The 15,720-nt window shown below is 40.3% G+C and overlaps 1 pseudogene; it reads right to left on the bottom strand.

Annotated features, from left to right (window-relative positions):
• Positions 1-4,760: 4,760 nt before the first annotated feature.
• LOC128053620 (uncharacterized) lies at positions 4,761-5,083 on the bottom strand (annotated as a pseudogene).
• Positions 5,084-15,720: the final 10,637 nt, after the last annotated feature.

A 15,720-nucleotide genomic window follows, 5' to 3' on the forward strand; every position in this document is an offset into this window, starting at 1 on the left:
CAGCAGAAGGGGAAAAAACAACATTTGAAAGCCCACTTAAGGAGGGGTAGATAAAACTATTCTTTTGGGCAAACTGTCCTTTACAGTATGATGTGGATGTTTCTGGCATTTCTCTTTGGGAAAAGAGTTTGAGATGAGGTTTTTGAGCCTGCAAATGGGGATATGAGGACAGCTTGTGGGGCTAGCCTGAGTCTCTGAGAAAGGAGGGATTTTCTGTTCAGTGAAGAGAGGCAAGCAGGCTCTTTTTGGAGCTGGAGACATGCATTTCCTGACCATGAGGAATCACAGCTAAAGCCACATTTCTGTGCCTTGATCCAAGGCTGCCCATGGAGGTCTGATAAATCAGGGAAGGGGGCCAGCTCTGCGTATGAATGCTCTGCTAAGGCAGGTCTTTTATAATGAGGACTTTCAGGTTGTCACCCTGAGGACTGTGACTCTTTAGCTTCCTGTGAAGACCAAGGATTTCCCTGTGTGGAAGGCACTGCCAAGACCTTTCCTGCCAAGACACACATGCTCCCTCAGGAGCTGCTTCTTGCCCCCTCCCTGGCTGCCTTTTGTAATGCCTTCCTGGCCCCCCAGCCCCTCTGGGATCTTACCCTTCTCCTCTGAACTGCAGAGTTCTTGCTCATCATACCTAAGTGGCTCCTAGTTTTTGTGCTAATTAAAAGAAACTGCCTTCTCATGGCAGAGGAATGAGATTTTTTTTGTTGAGGTTTCCACAGAAGTTTATTTTTCATTATTATTATCACATTTTAATGAAGTTGATTCACATATTTAAAACACTAAATATTTAAAAGGTATTATCACTTTAAATGACTGACACTTTACTAGCCAACTTATGAGCATCTACATCACTGAAATTCTTTCCTCTTACTTTAAAAAAAAATAATACTTATTACTGAACTGAACTTGGATCTGCTTACTTGATGCCCAGCAAAGCCAATCTACTGACTTGGGTTATCGTGAAGGAAAGTACTGTGTTTATTTGTAGGGTACTAAAGAGAAGAGACAGCTTGTGCTCCAAAGATGTGAACTCCCTGATGACTTTCAGGGTAGGATTTTTAAAGGCAACATTTGGGTGACGGCTGCAGAGAGCATGACTTTCTTCTGATTGGTTGGTGTTGAGATAACAGGGTGGTATTTTGGGGGCATTTTAAGCATCGCGCATCTGGTTCCACCCAGTCTGGAGTCTACATTCTTGCGGTCAGCATGTAGTCACCATCTTCCTCCTGGCTGAGGGTCTTAGTTCCTGCAAAATAGCTCAAAGATATGTATCAGATTGTTATATATCCCTTGAGGAGGAACTCGGACTCTGTTTTGTCACTGAGCTATTGTTTCTTGACTTTGCATTTTCTTTGTTTTTGCATTCCCTCACTTCCCTAATTATTAACTGCTTTTAACTTATATGCAGAGTACATCATGAGAAACACTGGGCTGGAGGAAGCACAAGCTGGAATCAGGATTGCCGGAAGAAATATCAATAACCTCAGATATGCAGATGACACCACCCTTATGACAGAAAGTGAAGAAGAACTAAAGAGCTTCTTGATGAAAGTGAAAGAGGAGAGTGAAAAAGTTGGCTTAAAGCTCAATATTCAGAAAACGAAGATCATGGCATCTGGTCTCATCACTTCATGGCAAATAGATGGGGAAACGGTGGAAACAGTGGCTGACTATTTTTTTGAGCTCCAAAATCACTGCAGATGGTGACTGCAGCCATGAAATTAAAAGATGCTTACTCCTTGGAAGGAAAGTTATGACCAACCTAGATAGCATATTTAAAAGCAGAGACATTTCTTTGTCAACAAAGGTCCATCTAGTCAAGGCTATGGTTTTTCCAGTAGTCATATATGGATGTGAGAAAAGAAAAAGGCTATAAAGAAAGCTGAGCGCTGAAGAATTGATGCTCTTGAACTGTGGTGTTTCAGAAGACTCTTGAGAGTCCCTTGGACTGCAAGGAGATCCAACCAGTCCATCCTAAAGGAAATCAGTCCTGAGTGTTCATTGGAAGGACTGATGTTGAAGCTGAAGCTCCAATATTTTGACCACCTGATGTGGAGAGCTGACTCATTTGAAAAGGCCCTGATGTTGGGAAAGATTAAAGACAGGAGGAGAGAGGACAACAGAGGATGAGATGGCTGGATGGCATCATCGACTCGATGGACATGGGTTTGGGTGGACTCCAGGAGTTGCTGATGGACAGGGAGGCGTGGCGTGCTGCAGTTCATGGGGTTGCAAAGATTCAGACCCGACTGAGCAACTGAACTGAACTGAACTGAATCTGCTCTTTGGATCTCAGGGAAGGTCTAGGAGACTAAAGCCTTTTCCTCTAAACAAGAAAAAAGGGATACAGAGGAGCTTTTATACTCAGGAGGGCTCCTCAGGGTCCTGCTCAGTTTCAGTTCCTCCTTTTCTTTGATATTCCTCCATCATGGGGATAACATGATTGGGACAAGAAAGAGAATAACATTTTGGATAGAGAGGTTAATTGTGAATTCGACAGGGGAACTCAGTTTAATGGGGACTCAGTTTCACACTGATGACTTAATAGAAGCAATTTCCCTTCTTGGTAAAGCCTATGGGATGGTGCCTTCTCCGGGTGAAAGAATTAGAGAAAATTTCCTCCTGTAAGCAGCATAGCTCCATGGGCAATGGGCTTTCCACCCAAAGGCTTCTGCAGGCAATGAAAACTCAGGCTGCGTTGCAATCATTGAGCTTGGGGCCTGTCTTGGGAGCTGTGTGGGGCCTCTGTAATTCAGTCCCTCCCACCTTGGGTGACTTTGATCTGAGCACATTGCTTTTGTCATCAGTCTGCTTTCTATCATCCACTGGTGGACACTAATTATAAATGCATGGCTCCAAGTATCTGCTTGTGCATCTGCCAACCTTGAGTAGCGTTGACCTTGTTGGGAACTCAGTTTCAGCATCTCAAAGGACATTATCTACGATGACTGTAGCCTGAAAACAAGTAATAAAAAACAAACAAACAAACAAACAAAAAAAAACAAGGTCATTCAGTCGTGTCTGGCTCTTTGTGACCCCGTGGTCTGTATAGTCTATGGAACTCTCCAGGCCAGGATACTGGAGTGGGTAGCCTTTTCCTTCTCCAGGGGATCTTCGTAACCCAGGGATCGAACTCAGGTCTCCCACATTGCAGGCAGATTCCTTACCAGCTGAGCCCCAAGGGAAGCCCAAGAATACTGGAGTGGGTAGTCTATCCCTTCTCCAGTGGATCTTCCCAACCCAGGAATCAAACCAGGGTCTCCTGCATTGCAGGCAGATTCAACTGAGCCATCAGGGATGCCCAACAAGGAATAAACAACTGTTTAATTCATGAAGTAGTCAGTTTTCTTAAATACAATTGATAGCAGTAAGCAAGTGCATTTCAGTTCCAGGGTGGGACTTATAAGACACTGTCCTACCTTTTTGGAAATTCTTCTTCTAGGAGATATTACTTAATAATTATATTGATGCTGCTGCTACTGCTAATAATGATAAAAGTAGGTTCTTACTCAGTTCTTACTCTGGGCTATCAACTTTATAAAACTCTCACGACACCCTAGGTTTCTCATTGTACAGAGCTGGAAGTTCAGAGAAGGTAAATGGTAAATAAGGAGCAGTAAGCCTTATCCCAGGTTGGAAAAAGTCTCTGTGAGCTACTCACTCCTCCCTTCCATTCTAAGCTGTGTTCAGTCTGGAACCCAGCAGCCTGGGATTGCTTGGATGTGCTCATTTGTTCTTGGTGGTGGTGGTTTAGTCACTAAGTTGTGTCACACTCTTAGATTCGTTGGGTTCATTTGTCCATAGGATTCTCCAGGCAAGAATACTGGAGTGGGTTGCCATTTCCTTCTCCAGGGGATCTTCCCAACCCAGGGATCAAATTCACATCTCCTGCATTGGCAGGCAGATTCTTTACTGCTGAGTCACCAGGGAAGCTGAATTTTTCCTTTCTGAATGTTATCAACCCAGTCACCAGTTGTAATCACTTTGAGAACAAGGACAGAAGCTTCTACTTCTTTGCCTCCCAAAATATCTGTTGTGGTCTCTTATAGATTTATGGGTGGTTGAACAACTGCTTGTTAAATGGGCAATCCTTTTAATCCTTTTAATGGATTAATCCTTTAATCCTGTCAGGAGGAAACAGAGAAAGTTCCCATAGGTAGAAATCTGCCTGTTAAAGTGTCTGAGTCTATTCAGTGGAATATTTGCTGTTTTTTCCCCCATAGCAACTGTGAACGCATTTCTTGTTCATGGCCACCACTTCTATTTTTAAGCAGTTCCCAAGGTCCTCATGGTTGCTGAGGATCATTCCACACTTCTGCTTTTAAAAAAATATTTTTATTTTATTTTTATTGAAGTATAGTTGATTTATTGATACAATGTTGTATTAGTTTCAGGTGTACAGCACAGTGATTCATTTATACATACATATGTGTATGAATATATATGTGTGTGTGTGTATATGTATATATATTTCAGATTCCTTTCCTTATAGATTATTACATTATATTGATTATAGTTCTCTGTGCTATACAGTAGGTCGTTGTTGGTTCAGTTCAGTTCAGTCACTGAGTCGTGTCTGACTCTTTGCGACCCCATGAATCGCAGTATGCCAAGCCTCCCTGTCCATCATCAACTCCTGCAGTTCACTCAGACTCGCGTTTACTTTATATATAGTAGCATGTATATGTTAATCCCAACCTCATACTTTATTCTTTCTCCTCCTTCACCTTTGTCCTTGGTAACCATAAGTCTGTTTTAAAAATATGGAATGCTTCATGAATTTGTATGTCATCCTTGGGCAGGGGCCTTGCTGATCTTTGTTCAGTTCAGTCACTCAATCTTGTCCAACTCTTTGTCACCCCATGGACTGCATCATGCCAAGCCTCCCTGTCCATCACCAGTTCCTGGAGTTTACTCAAACTCATGTCCATTGAGTTGGCTATGCCATCCAACCATCTCATCTTCTGTCGTCCCCTTCTCCTCCCACCTTCAATCTTTCCCAGCATCATGGTCTTTTCAAATGAGTCAGATCTTCCCTGTATTGTTCCAATTTTCATATATATGCTGCCAAAGCAAGCACCACGCTTCTGCTTTAAGTGCACTCAAACCTTCCTCAGTCTGCACCTGGCATGTTCACAGGTCTTTTGCTTTTGTTTTTCCCTTTTATGTTCTTCAGTCCTCCTTCCTCTTCTTCTTCATTTTTTTTTTTTTTTTAATGTAGCCAAGGAAGAGGTGCCGTTAGTAAACTCTCTGCTCAAGGTTTCCTGGCTTTCACATGATTCTGAAAATTCTGTTCCTTGAAAGTAGTCCTAAAACGTGGGTCCTGAGAATGTTTGGCATTCATTTTTCAGCAGTTTTATATTTGTGATTAAGACTGGTAGGAGATCCCAGTTTACCTAAATAAAATGATCTCCTCTTGGCACTATAATAAAGTTAAAAAAATAAAAAAGAAACTGTTCAAACAGGAATATAAAAGTTGAATCCTTAGGACACATTTCACATTTTTATTTTGCCCCAGAATAGTAGCTCATAAAGAGGGTCATCTTTGATTTGGTTTGGAGGTCATTTTGAGAGTGTACTTGACTTCCCAGAGTTCCTCATGTTTATTTAAGGTCTCAGTCTGAGCAGGGGTTTGTGCTAAGCTCTGGTCAAATTTTAATGTATCTTTGAAGATTCTGAGCCTGACCTGAGAATCTTTGCTTTAATTTAAGGTGTCAAATTAAAACTGTTACAGAATGAGAGAGCTGGAGTTGGTAAGATTTGATAAGAAACTCTGTTTTATTACTCCTTTTGTATTTATTTATTAGTTGATTTTAGGCTAATCTTACCATTACTAATGTGGAAAAATGTAAGATATAAAAGTTGACATTCTCCCAAGAAATTCCTGTGTGACTTGTTGAGCCTGATTAAAAATATTACATGTTGGCACCAAAATTTCAGGCCTCTACTTTTCTAGCCCACAGTGTTTGGGAGAAGCCGTGAGGGATAAAGAGAAGCTATTTAGAATTCTGGAGTTGTTTGTACAATCCTGTGATCCTCCTGGAGCAGCAGCTCTGTGGAAACACAAAGTCTCAATGTTTGTAGGAGGAAAGAAAATATGATGGAAGCATGAATGGAATGGTGAGCAAGGTGGAGTGTCAAGGATGTGGGTTGTGTGAGTGGTTAATTACTTGTTTCACTTGATTGGGCTTTTGGAAAACTTGAGAAGTTCAGAGTTGTTTTTGCAGCCTGAGAGCGGGCTTCCTGTTTGGATCTGGAAAGTCACTGTACATTCATAAAGAACAGTCGAAAAGTGATTGAGAAAGATTCTTTGTAGCCACTAGCTCCCACATTCCTGTTTGTCTTCTTAAAAACCAGGAACTCCAACAAACAGAATTGAAAAGTAAAATATCCATGATCTCTATTCTAGAACATTCCAGAATTGGGTCCTAGAATATTATATGTTAAGTGAGTTAAATAGGATATTAGGTAAAAAAGATTGATGTAATTTTTCTAGATGGGTGACTTTACATTAAGATATACACAGTGTTTATGAAATAATTATTTTTGCATTCACTCAGTGCCAGCTAGATTTTTACTGAACCCCAGCCCTGAGTTCACCTACAGCCACAACAGACAGCTCTTGTGCACACTGGCAGCCTGCCACCTTAAGTGTTCATGTCTCTTTGCTTCAAGAGAAACAAAACAAGGAAGACATGCAGCCAAAAGTGTTTGTACAGTGCATGTGCAAGGCTGCTGGAAATGAATGCCTGAAAATGAATGTGCTGGAAATGAATGCCTATAGGTCAGTCCTTAACCAATGAAGGATGAGGGTCAGTGGATGAATACTCCAGCTTCATCATCCCTCATTGGGATACTTCTGAAGGGTACTTCTCAGGGGGTCCTCAGCAAAACTGAACTCTAGCTACTCTCAGGAGTCATCAATCATCAAACACATGTCCTTTTTTTTAAAAAAAAATTATTTATTTTAATTGGAGGCTAATTACTTTACAATATTATAGTGGTTTTTTGCCATACATGACATGAATCAGCCATGAGTGTACATGTGTTCCCCATCCTGAATCCCCCTCCCACCTCCCTCCCCATCCTATCCCTCAGGGTCATTCCAGTGCACCGGCCCTGAGCACCTTGTCTCATGCATCAAATCTGGACTGGTGATCCATTTCACATATGATAATGTATGTATTTCAATGCTATTCTCTCAAATTATCCCACCCTTGCCTTCTCCCAAAGAGTCCAAAAGTCTGTTCTTTACCTCTGTCTATTCTGCTGTCTCATATATAGAGTCATCTTACCATCTTTCTAAATTTTTTATATATGTGTTAATATACTATATTGGTGTTCTTCTTTCTGCCTTACTTCACTCTGTATAATAGGCTCCAGTTTCATCCACCTCATTAGAACTGATTCAAATGCATTCTTTTTAATGGCTGAGTAATACTCCAGTGTGTATATGTATCACAGCTTTCTTGTCTATTCATCTGCCAGTGGACATCTAGGTTGCTTCCATGTCCTGGCTATTGTAAACAGTGCTGTGATGAACATTGGGGTACACATGTCTCTCTCAATTCTGGTTTCCTCGGTGTGTATGCCCAGCAGTGGGATTGCTGGGTAGTATGGCAGTTCTATTTCCAGTTTTTTAAGGAATATCCACACTGTTCTCCATAGTGGCTGTACTAGTTTGCATTCCCACCAGCAGTGTAAGAGGGTTCCCTTTTCTCCACACCCTCTCCAGCATTTATTGTTTGCAGACTTTTTGACAGCAGCCATTCTGACCAGTGTGAGATGGTACCTCATTGTGGTGTTGATTTGCATTTCTCTGATAATGAGTGATGTTGAGCATCTTTTCATGTGTTTGTTAGCCATCTGTATGTCTTCTTTGGAGAAATGTCTGTCTAGTTCTTTGGCCCATTTTTTGATTGGGTCATTTATTTTTCTGGAATTGAGCTGCAGGAGCAGCTTTTATATTTTTGAGATTAATTTTTTGTCAGTTGCTTCATTTGCTATTATTGTCTCCCATTCTGAAGGCTGTCTTTTCACCTTGCTTATAGTTTCCTTTGTTGTGCAAAAGCTTTTAAGTTTAATTAGGTCCCATTTGTTCATTTTTGCTTTTATTTCCAATATTCTGGGAGGTGAGTCATAGAGGATCCTGCTGTGATTTATGTCGGAGAGTGTTTTGCCTATGTTCTCCTCTAGGAGTTTTATAGTTTCTGGTCTTACAGTTAGATGTTTAATCCATTTTGAGTTTCTTTTTGTGTGTGGTGTTAGAAAGTGTTCTAGTTTCATTCTTTTACAAGTGGTTGACCAGTTTTCCCAGCACCAGTTGTTAAAGAGATCGTCTTTTCTCCATTGTATATTCTTGCTTCTTTGTCAAAGATAAGGTCTCCATAGGTGCATGGATTTATCGCTGGGCTTTCTAGTTTGTTCCATTGATCTATATTTCTGTCTTTGTGCCAGTACCATATTGTCTTAATGACTGTAACTTTGTAGTATAATCTTAAGTCAGGCAGGTTGATTCCTCCAGTTGCATTCTTCTTTCTCAAGATTGTATTGACTATTTGAGGTTTTTTTGTATTTCCATACAAATTGTGAAATTATTTGTTCTAGTTCTCTGAAAAATACAGTTGGTAGCCTGATAGGGATTGCATTGAATCCATAGATTGCTTTGGGTAGTATACTCACTTTCACTATATTGATTCTTCCTATCCATGAACATGGTATATTTCTCCATTTATTTGTGTCATCTTTGATTTCTTTAATCAGTATTTTATAAAACACTGTTTTCTATATATAGGTCTTTTGTTTCTTTAGGTAGGTTTATTCCTAAGTACTTTATTCTTTTTTTTGCAATGGTGAATGGAATTGTTTCCTTAATTTCTGTTTTCTCATTGTTAGTGTATAGGAACAGAAGGGATTTCTGTGTGTTAATTTTATATCCTGCAACTTTACTATATTCATTGATTAGCTCTAGTAATTTTCTGGTGAAGTCTTTAGGGTTTTCTATGTAGAGGATCATGTCATCTGCAAACAGTGAGCATTTTACTTCTTTTCCAGTCTAGATTCCTCATTTCTTTTTCTTCTTTGATTGCTGTGGCTAAAACTTCCAAAACTATGTTTAACAGCAGTGGTGAGAGTGGGCACCTTTGTCTTGTTCCTGACTTTAGGGGAAATGCTTTCAATTTTTCACCATTGAGGATAATGTTTGCTGTGGGCTTATCATATATGGCTTTTATTATGTTGAGGTATGTTCCTTCTATGCCTGCTTTCTGGAGGGTTTTTATCATAAATGGATGTTGAATTTTGTCAAAAGCTTTTTCTGCATATGCTGAGATAATCATATGGTTTTTATCTTTCAATTTGTTCATGTGGAAACACACATCCTTGTCATTCCTCCCAGCTCTGCCTTGCTTTCCCCGCTTGTGTTTCTTGGGATCATCTTCCCAATAAACTACCTAAATCAGGATTGCCGCATGGTTTCTTTCTTCTTCTTCTTTTTTTTTTTTAGCATTAAAGAAATACTTTTATTGATTTATTTGGCTTCACCAGGTCTTAGTTGCAGCACATGGGATCTTTGATCTTCATTGCAGCATGCGGGATTTTTAATTGCTGCCTGTAAACTCTTAGATGCAGCATGTGGGACCTACTTCCCTGACCAGGGATCAAACCTGGCCTCCTGCACTGGGAGCATGGAGTCTTGGCTACTGGTTCACCAGGGAAGTCCCTGCCTCAGGGTTCCTTGAAGAGGAACCCAGAAGACCAGGTGTGGGGGCAATGTTCAGCTAAACAATAACCCTAATCAGGTCTACTAACAAACTAGAGTATTAGATAAAGAATATTTTAAAACATCTCTGTTAAGTTGACCAGATGCAAGCCATTTATTCTAGCTGAAACCAAATATAAATCAAAGCCCTAATATCTTTCATAGTATCTGTGGAGATGGGAATTAACTGTCTCTCCACCTAAAAAATTATGCTATGTCCTGGAGCCGATAGTGTTAACTCCCAGGTCTTAGGCCTTCATTTGTTGAGTAATCATGATTTAAATTGTCTATTAAGTTTGATTTGGAGATATAAGAACCCAGAACTTTAGAGTGGGGATAAATAATGAACATCATCTTTGGTGGCAGTCAGTCACCTTGAATGATTGCTGTTATATATTTGAAGAGCAATTAGTGATCATTCTCTGTTTGAGGATATAGTTGGCTCTGTTAAAATTGTTGTCAATTATTAACCAGTGTGAAATAGCCATGAAAAGCTAAGCTTTTCTCTTTTAGTTCACAAACCGCCAAGGGAAAAAAAGGTGCAATTTTGAAATTTTGTGCTTCTTTAGGTTTTACAATTATGTCCATTTGCTTTGAAGTGACTTTAATCTGGATAATAATCTGTCTAGAGATATTGCAATTCAAGAGGTTTCTACCTAATTAAAAATGAAAGAAACAACTTGAAAGCATGGTGGGATATAATTGTAGCACACTTTCTTCATCCCCATGGGCAAAAGGTAGGTGAAGGTGAGGAGAGAAATTGAAGGAAAAGAGGAAAGAGTGAGATAAAAGGTTTACTTTAGTGTCTTGGAAGCACTAATGAGAATAAAAAAATAATAGCTAACATTGAGTACATTCTTACCTGGGCTCTCCAGTCTTCTAAATACTTTATTTATGAAGCAATTGAGGAATACCACATTTTGGATAAAGTGAGTCTGGAATGAAATCCAGGCAGGTTCAGAGTGTGTGCCTTAAGCCTCTATACTTTCTTGCTTCAATAATAGTAATAATAGGGATCTTTCCCAGTGGTCCAGTGGTTAAGAATCTGCCTTGCAATGTTAGGGACACCCATTTGATCTCTGGTCGACAACCCACTCCAGTACTCTCGCCTGGAAAATCCCATGGATGGAGGATCCTGGTAGGGCTACGGTCCATGGCATTGCAAAGAGTCGGACATGATTGAGTGACTTCACTTTAGTGCAAGTCAGATTTAAAAAAATGTGCTTTATGGGCTATCAAGTAGCTTTTCAGAAAGAGGTTTCAGCTTTCTCTCCTCAAAGTTGGCCTTAGTGTCCAGGGCCGCTGGAGTCCAGCTCCAGCAGCCAAGGAATCAGCCTGAAGGGATGAGCGGTGTCAGTGAAGAATGATGTAGCCTCTGACTCGAACGGGACTACATATTTATTTCTAGCTTCAGGTTTTATTTCATACTTTGACAAAAGCATTAGGTCAGAGGTTTGACATTTTTAGTCCCCCTCCCCCGCACCCAGATTTATTATCTCCAGAAATCACTGTTGCCCTTCAAACAGAGTTCCTGCTTCAGCGATTCTCTCAGAATCGGCTTTACTATCTATTATCTACTTCTTCTTATGTGTCCTATACTTGTGATTACATTGTAACTCATGTTTATGTCTGGGCTGCATACCACATTCCTCAGTTTATTTCTTATCTTTCTAAATCCTGTATGCTCCTAGCATCCTAAGCTCACTATCTCCTAAAAAGGCTTCTAGCTATTCTTAATTATTCCTAAACCCTAAGCTCAGCAAACTTCTTTTGCCATAAACATTCCCCTCACAAACAGGTCTCAGATAACAATCCTTCCCATGGCCTCAAGCTGCGGCCTACATGCTCATCCTGGAACATTCCTTGTATAGATCCTTGAACAAATGTCAGTGGTTAACTTTATGGATTATTTGCTGGGCACAGCTGCAGAAGGCTTTGTGCTTTCTCATGCTCCTTTCAAGAACAATAAGCACCTCAACATTCTTTCCAGCCAACTCAACTGAAGAAAGGAAGAAACAAGTCAGAATCACAAGAGCTAACTGCTTCATCCTGGGACCGTGCCTGTGGGATGAGGAGAGGGGGTTGGGGCTGTGCCTCCATTTTGTCAGTAATGCCTAATGCAGCTCCAGACACAGTGCCATGACTAGGAAACCTGGTTAACAGAACACTTGTGGTCCCTGGGGCTGCTCCAGGGTGCTTGTATATAGGTAGATAGGCCATTCCTGAGGCTTCCAGGAGAACTGAGCTGCCTTGCTAATAAGTTCAAATGCTAAATGAACTTCTTGCCAGCTTACAGTTCAGGTGTGTTCTCTTATGGACCTGAACTCACATCTCTTTGAAATATAACCATCAAAGAAGGTAAGGCCCTACATCCAGCTTCCTGGGAGAAGACGGGCCTAATTTCAGCTGTCCCTTTGACTCCAAATGGCAAATCTGACCTCCAGCTGTAAACATATGATAAAATTACCAGTTTTATCCTGAACACATAAATCCAGGGGATTGTATCCACTGAGTTATATAAAAGACTTTCCTCTGTCTTTGCAGTCTCTTTAGAGAATTGCCTGTGGTATCACCTCCTGGTTTTATTCAGTAATAAGATTGTTTTCTTTCTCTTTTACCTTAGTGTAAAGGTTTTCTAGATTGGAAGAAAATTTTGCTTTTCAATTATATTTCCCAAACAATATCTTATGTGACCTCTTCTTAGGGAGTCTGATAAAGAAAATTGCTTCTGGAAAGGATCTGGGGTGTAAGGGATGGGGAATGTGTACTAGACTCTCTAGGAGGGCTTCTCATATTGATAGATGTGATTGTCTGAGTCATTAGTTAATTTATTCAATGTTTATTGAGCACCTACTTTGTGCCTGGCTCTGTGCTAGAGTCAGGATGTCAGAGACATATAGTTCTTGACCACAACCCACTGGGGCCACAGTGATTGAAAAAACATGTGCTTCTTGGGTTGCTAGGACAGGAATTACCTGTGGGTTCCCAGCCTGGAAACCTGGGAGCTCTACAGAGAGATCAATGGCTGTAGAATTTAAAATTCCCTAAAGAAAATATCAGTGTGTCTTCCTCTGACTGGGCCTTGAAGAAGGCCTAGAACTCTTTCCTTATAGACTGGCATTCTTAAGTGGCACAGCTCCTGTGTGAATCATCACATAGCAAGACTACACCTGAGTTTCTAATATGTAGTAAGTTGGCTAAATGGTCTTTGACTAAGGGAATGAAGGAAATTAACTTTCTGTCTGATCAGGAAAGACTCAGAGGCAAAAATCATTATGAACTTTTGTCGACTGAAAGAAAAATGCACAACATCAAGAGCTGAGGGTTTAAATTTATTCAAGAACTATTTATTGAGAACTATGGTCTGCGAGGCAGCGGCTCTGTAACTCTGAGGAGCTATTCCAAAGAGGGACATGGAGAAGCCAGTATATATGTGATTTTTGGCTGGGGAATACGTACAGTCACACACACACACATATGTACAGTAAAGCTTTCATCTCGGTAAAAAGTCACTGCTAGTCACACAGAACACACCTCTCAAGGTAATGATTTTAGGGCTTTTGGGAAGACTCTTCCCATGCATAGAATAATTATAATTAAATAATTAAAAAATAATTAAAATTATTCCTGAGATATTAATCTAACTATCAAAGGAGCCTGCTTGTCCAAAGTACATAACATCCTGTTAACATCTTAATTTCCTCTCAAGGTTCCCTGTTGGTCCATGACTGCAGCAGGTTATGACTTAATCCTTAATAGTACTGAGTGGTAAGCAAGAAAAGCTCTTTTTTCTCTTTATGTACTTTCAAGATTTTTGTGGGCACGTGTTTCGTTGTTTCCCTCCTGGGGTGGCTGTTTCCTAATAATGTCATTGTGATAGAGTGCATTCATCGGGGTTATGGTTTTTATATTCTGGAATGTCCCTCCTTTCTCCCATTTACCAGCTCTTCATTATTTCTTTTCTATTTGAACTCATTTCTCTCCTACACTCTTCCCCTTCTCCCACAGCAACTTCTCTCTGTGCTGAAGTCTGAAACAATACTAAAACTTAACAATCAGTCACTATTTGAGTAGGACTACTGTTTCCTTAAATTAAAAAAATTTTTTTTAAATTTTTACAGTGTTGTGTTGGTTTCTATTGAACAACAATGCAAATCAGCCATAATTACACATATATCCCCTCCCTCTTAAGCCTTCCTCCCCTCTCCCATCCTACCCCTCTAGGTCATCACAGAGCTCCAGACTGGGCTCCCTGTGTTGTACAGCAACCTCTCACCAGCCATCCACTTTACACACGATAGAGTATATATGTCAATGCTACTTTCTCCATTTGTCCCACTCTCTCCCTCCCCCACTGTGTCCACAAGTCCATTCTCTACATCTACATATCCATTCCTTCCCTGCAAATAGGTTCATCAATACCATTTTTATAGATTCCATATATATGCATTAATATACAATATCTGGGCTTACCTGGTGGCTCAGTGGTAAAGAATCTGCCTACAATGTAGGAGTGGCAGAAGATGCGGGTTCCATCCCTGTGTTGGGAATATCCCCTGCAGGTAGGTGTGTCAACCCACTCCAATATTCTTACCTGGAGGATCCCACAGACAGAGGAGCCTGCTGGGCTACAGTCCATGGAGTAGCAAAGAGTCGGACATGGTTGAAACTACTTAGCATGCATACAATATTTGTTTTTCTTTTTCTGACTTACTTCACACTGTATAACAGGCTATAGGTTCATCCACTTCAAATATAATATCTCTTTTTCACACAAGATACCCTTTACAGTATCTTCTTGCTGTTCAGATTTGCCAGTTCGCAAATTAGCAGGGGAAGATACATGTATTAGTTGCCAGGGCTGCCATAACAAAGTACCATAGACTAGGTGGCTTAACCAACAGAAATTTATTTTTTCACAGTTCTGGAAAGGTATAAGTCTATGATTGAGATGCCAGCAAGGTTGTTTCTTTTGAGGTCTTTTTCTTTGGCTCAGAGATAGCTCTCTTCTCCCTGTTTTCAGGTGGTCTTTCCTCTATACCTCTCTGTGTCCTAATTCTCTCGTCTTATAAGGACACCAGTTGTATTGTATTAGGATCCAACCTAATGACCTCATTTTAACTTAATTGCCTCTTTTAAGACCTTATCTTCAAATACAGTCACATTGTGAAGTACTGGGGTTAAGACTTCAACATATGAATTTGGGAGAATACAACTGAGCCCATAACAGTACACCTTCAAGTTGTCTTAAAAAAAAAAAAAATCACTGGTCTAAAGCAATGTTGCTATGAGTGGTTGATAAAAGAATTACCTGGGGAGGTTAAAATATATAGATGCCTGCATGGTCTCCAAGACATCAGTCAGTGGGTCTGAAACAGGAATGGGAATCTCTACATTAAAAAAAAAAAAAATCCCAGGTAACTAGGGCTTCCCAGATGGCTCTAGTGGTAGAGTCCACATGGCAATGCAGGAGACACAAGACGAGGGTGCAACCCCTGGGTCAAGAAGATCCCTGGAGCAGGAAATGACAACCTGCTCCAGTATTCTTGCTTGGAAAATTCCCTGGACAGAGAAGCCTGGTGGGCTACAGTCCATGGGGTTTCAAAGAGTCAGATGCGACTGAGCACACAATTCAGACAATTAGTCAGCTTTGAGAACCACTACCACTATTCTAATTCCTGGCATGTTTGTTTATTGTGCTAGAAAGATCAAGTCTGGTGAGGACTCCTCTCAAAGGGTGCTGTTTTCTATCATTTGTTTTCATGTTTGTTTTTTTTTATTTCTGTCTTCTTCACTGCTTTTCATTTTTGTGTGAATTAATTGATGACTAACCTAGACAGCATATTAAAAAGCAGAGAGATTACTTGCCAACAAAGATCCATCTAGTCAAACTATGGTTTTTCCAGTAATCATGTATGGATGTGAGGGTTGGACTATAAAGAAATTTGAGTGCTGAA

The sequence above is a fragment of the Budorcas taxicolor genome, chromosome 9, assembly GCF_023091745.1.
Source record: "Budorcas taxicolor isolate Tak-1 chromosome 9, Takin1.1, whole genome shotgun sequence".
Lineage (NCBI taxonomy): Eukaryota > Metazoa > Chordata > Mammalia > Artiodactyla > Bovidae > Budorcas > Budorcas taxicolor.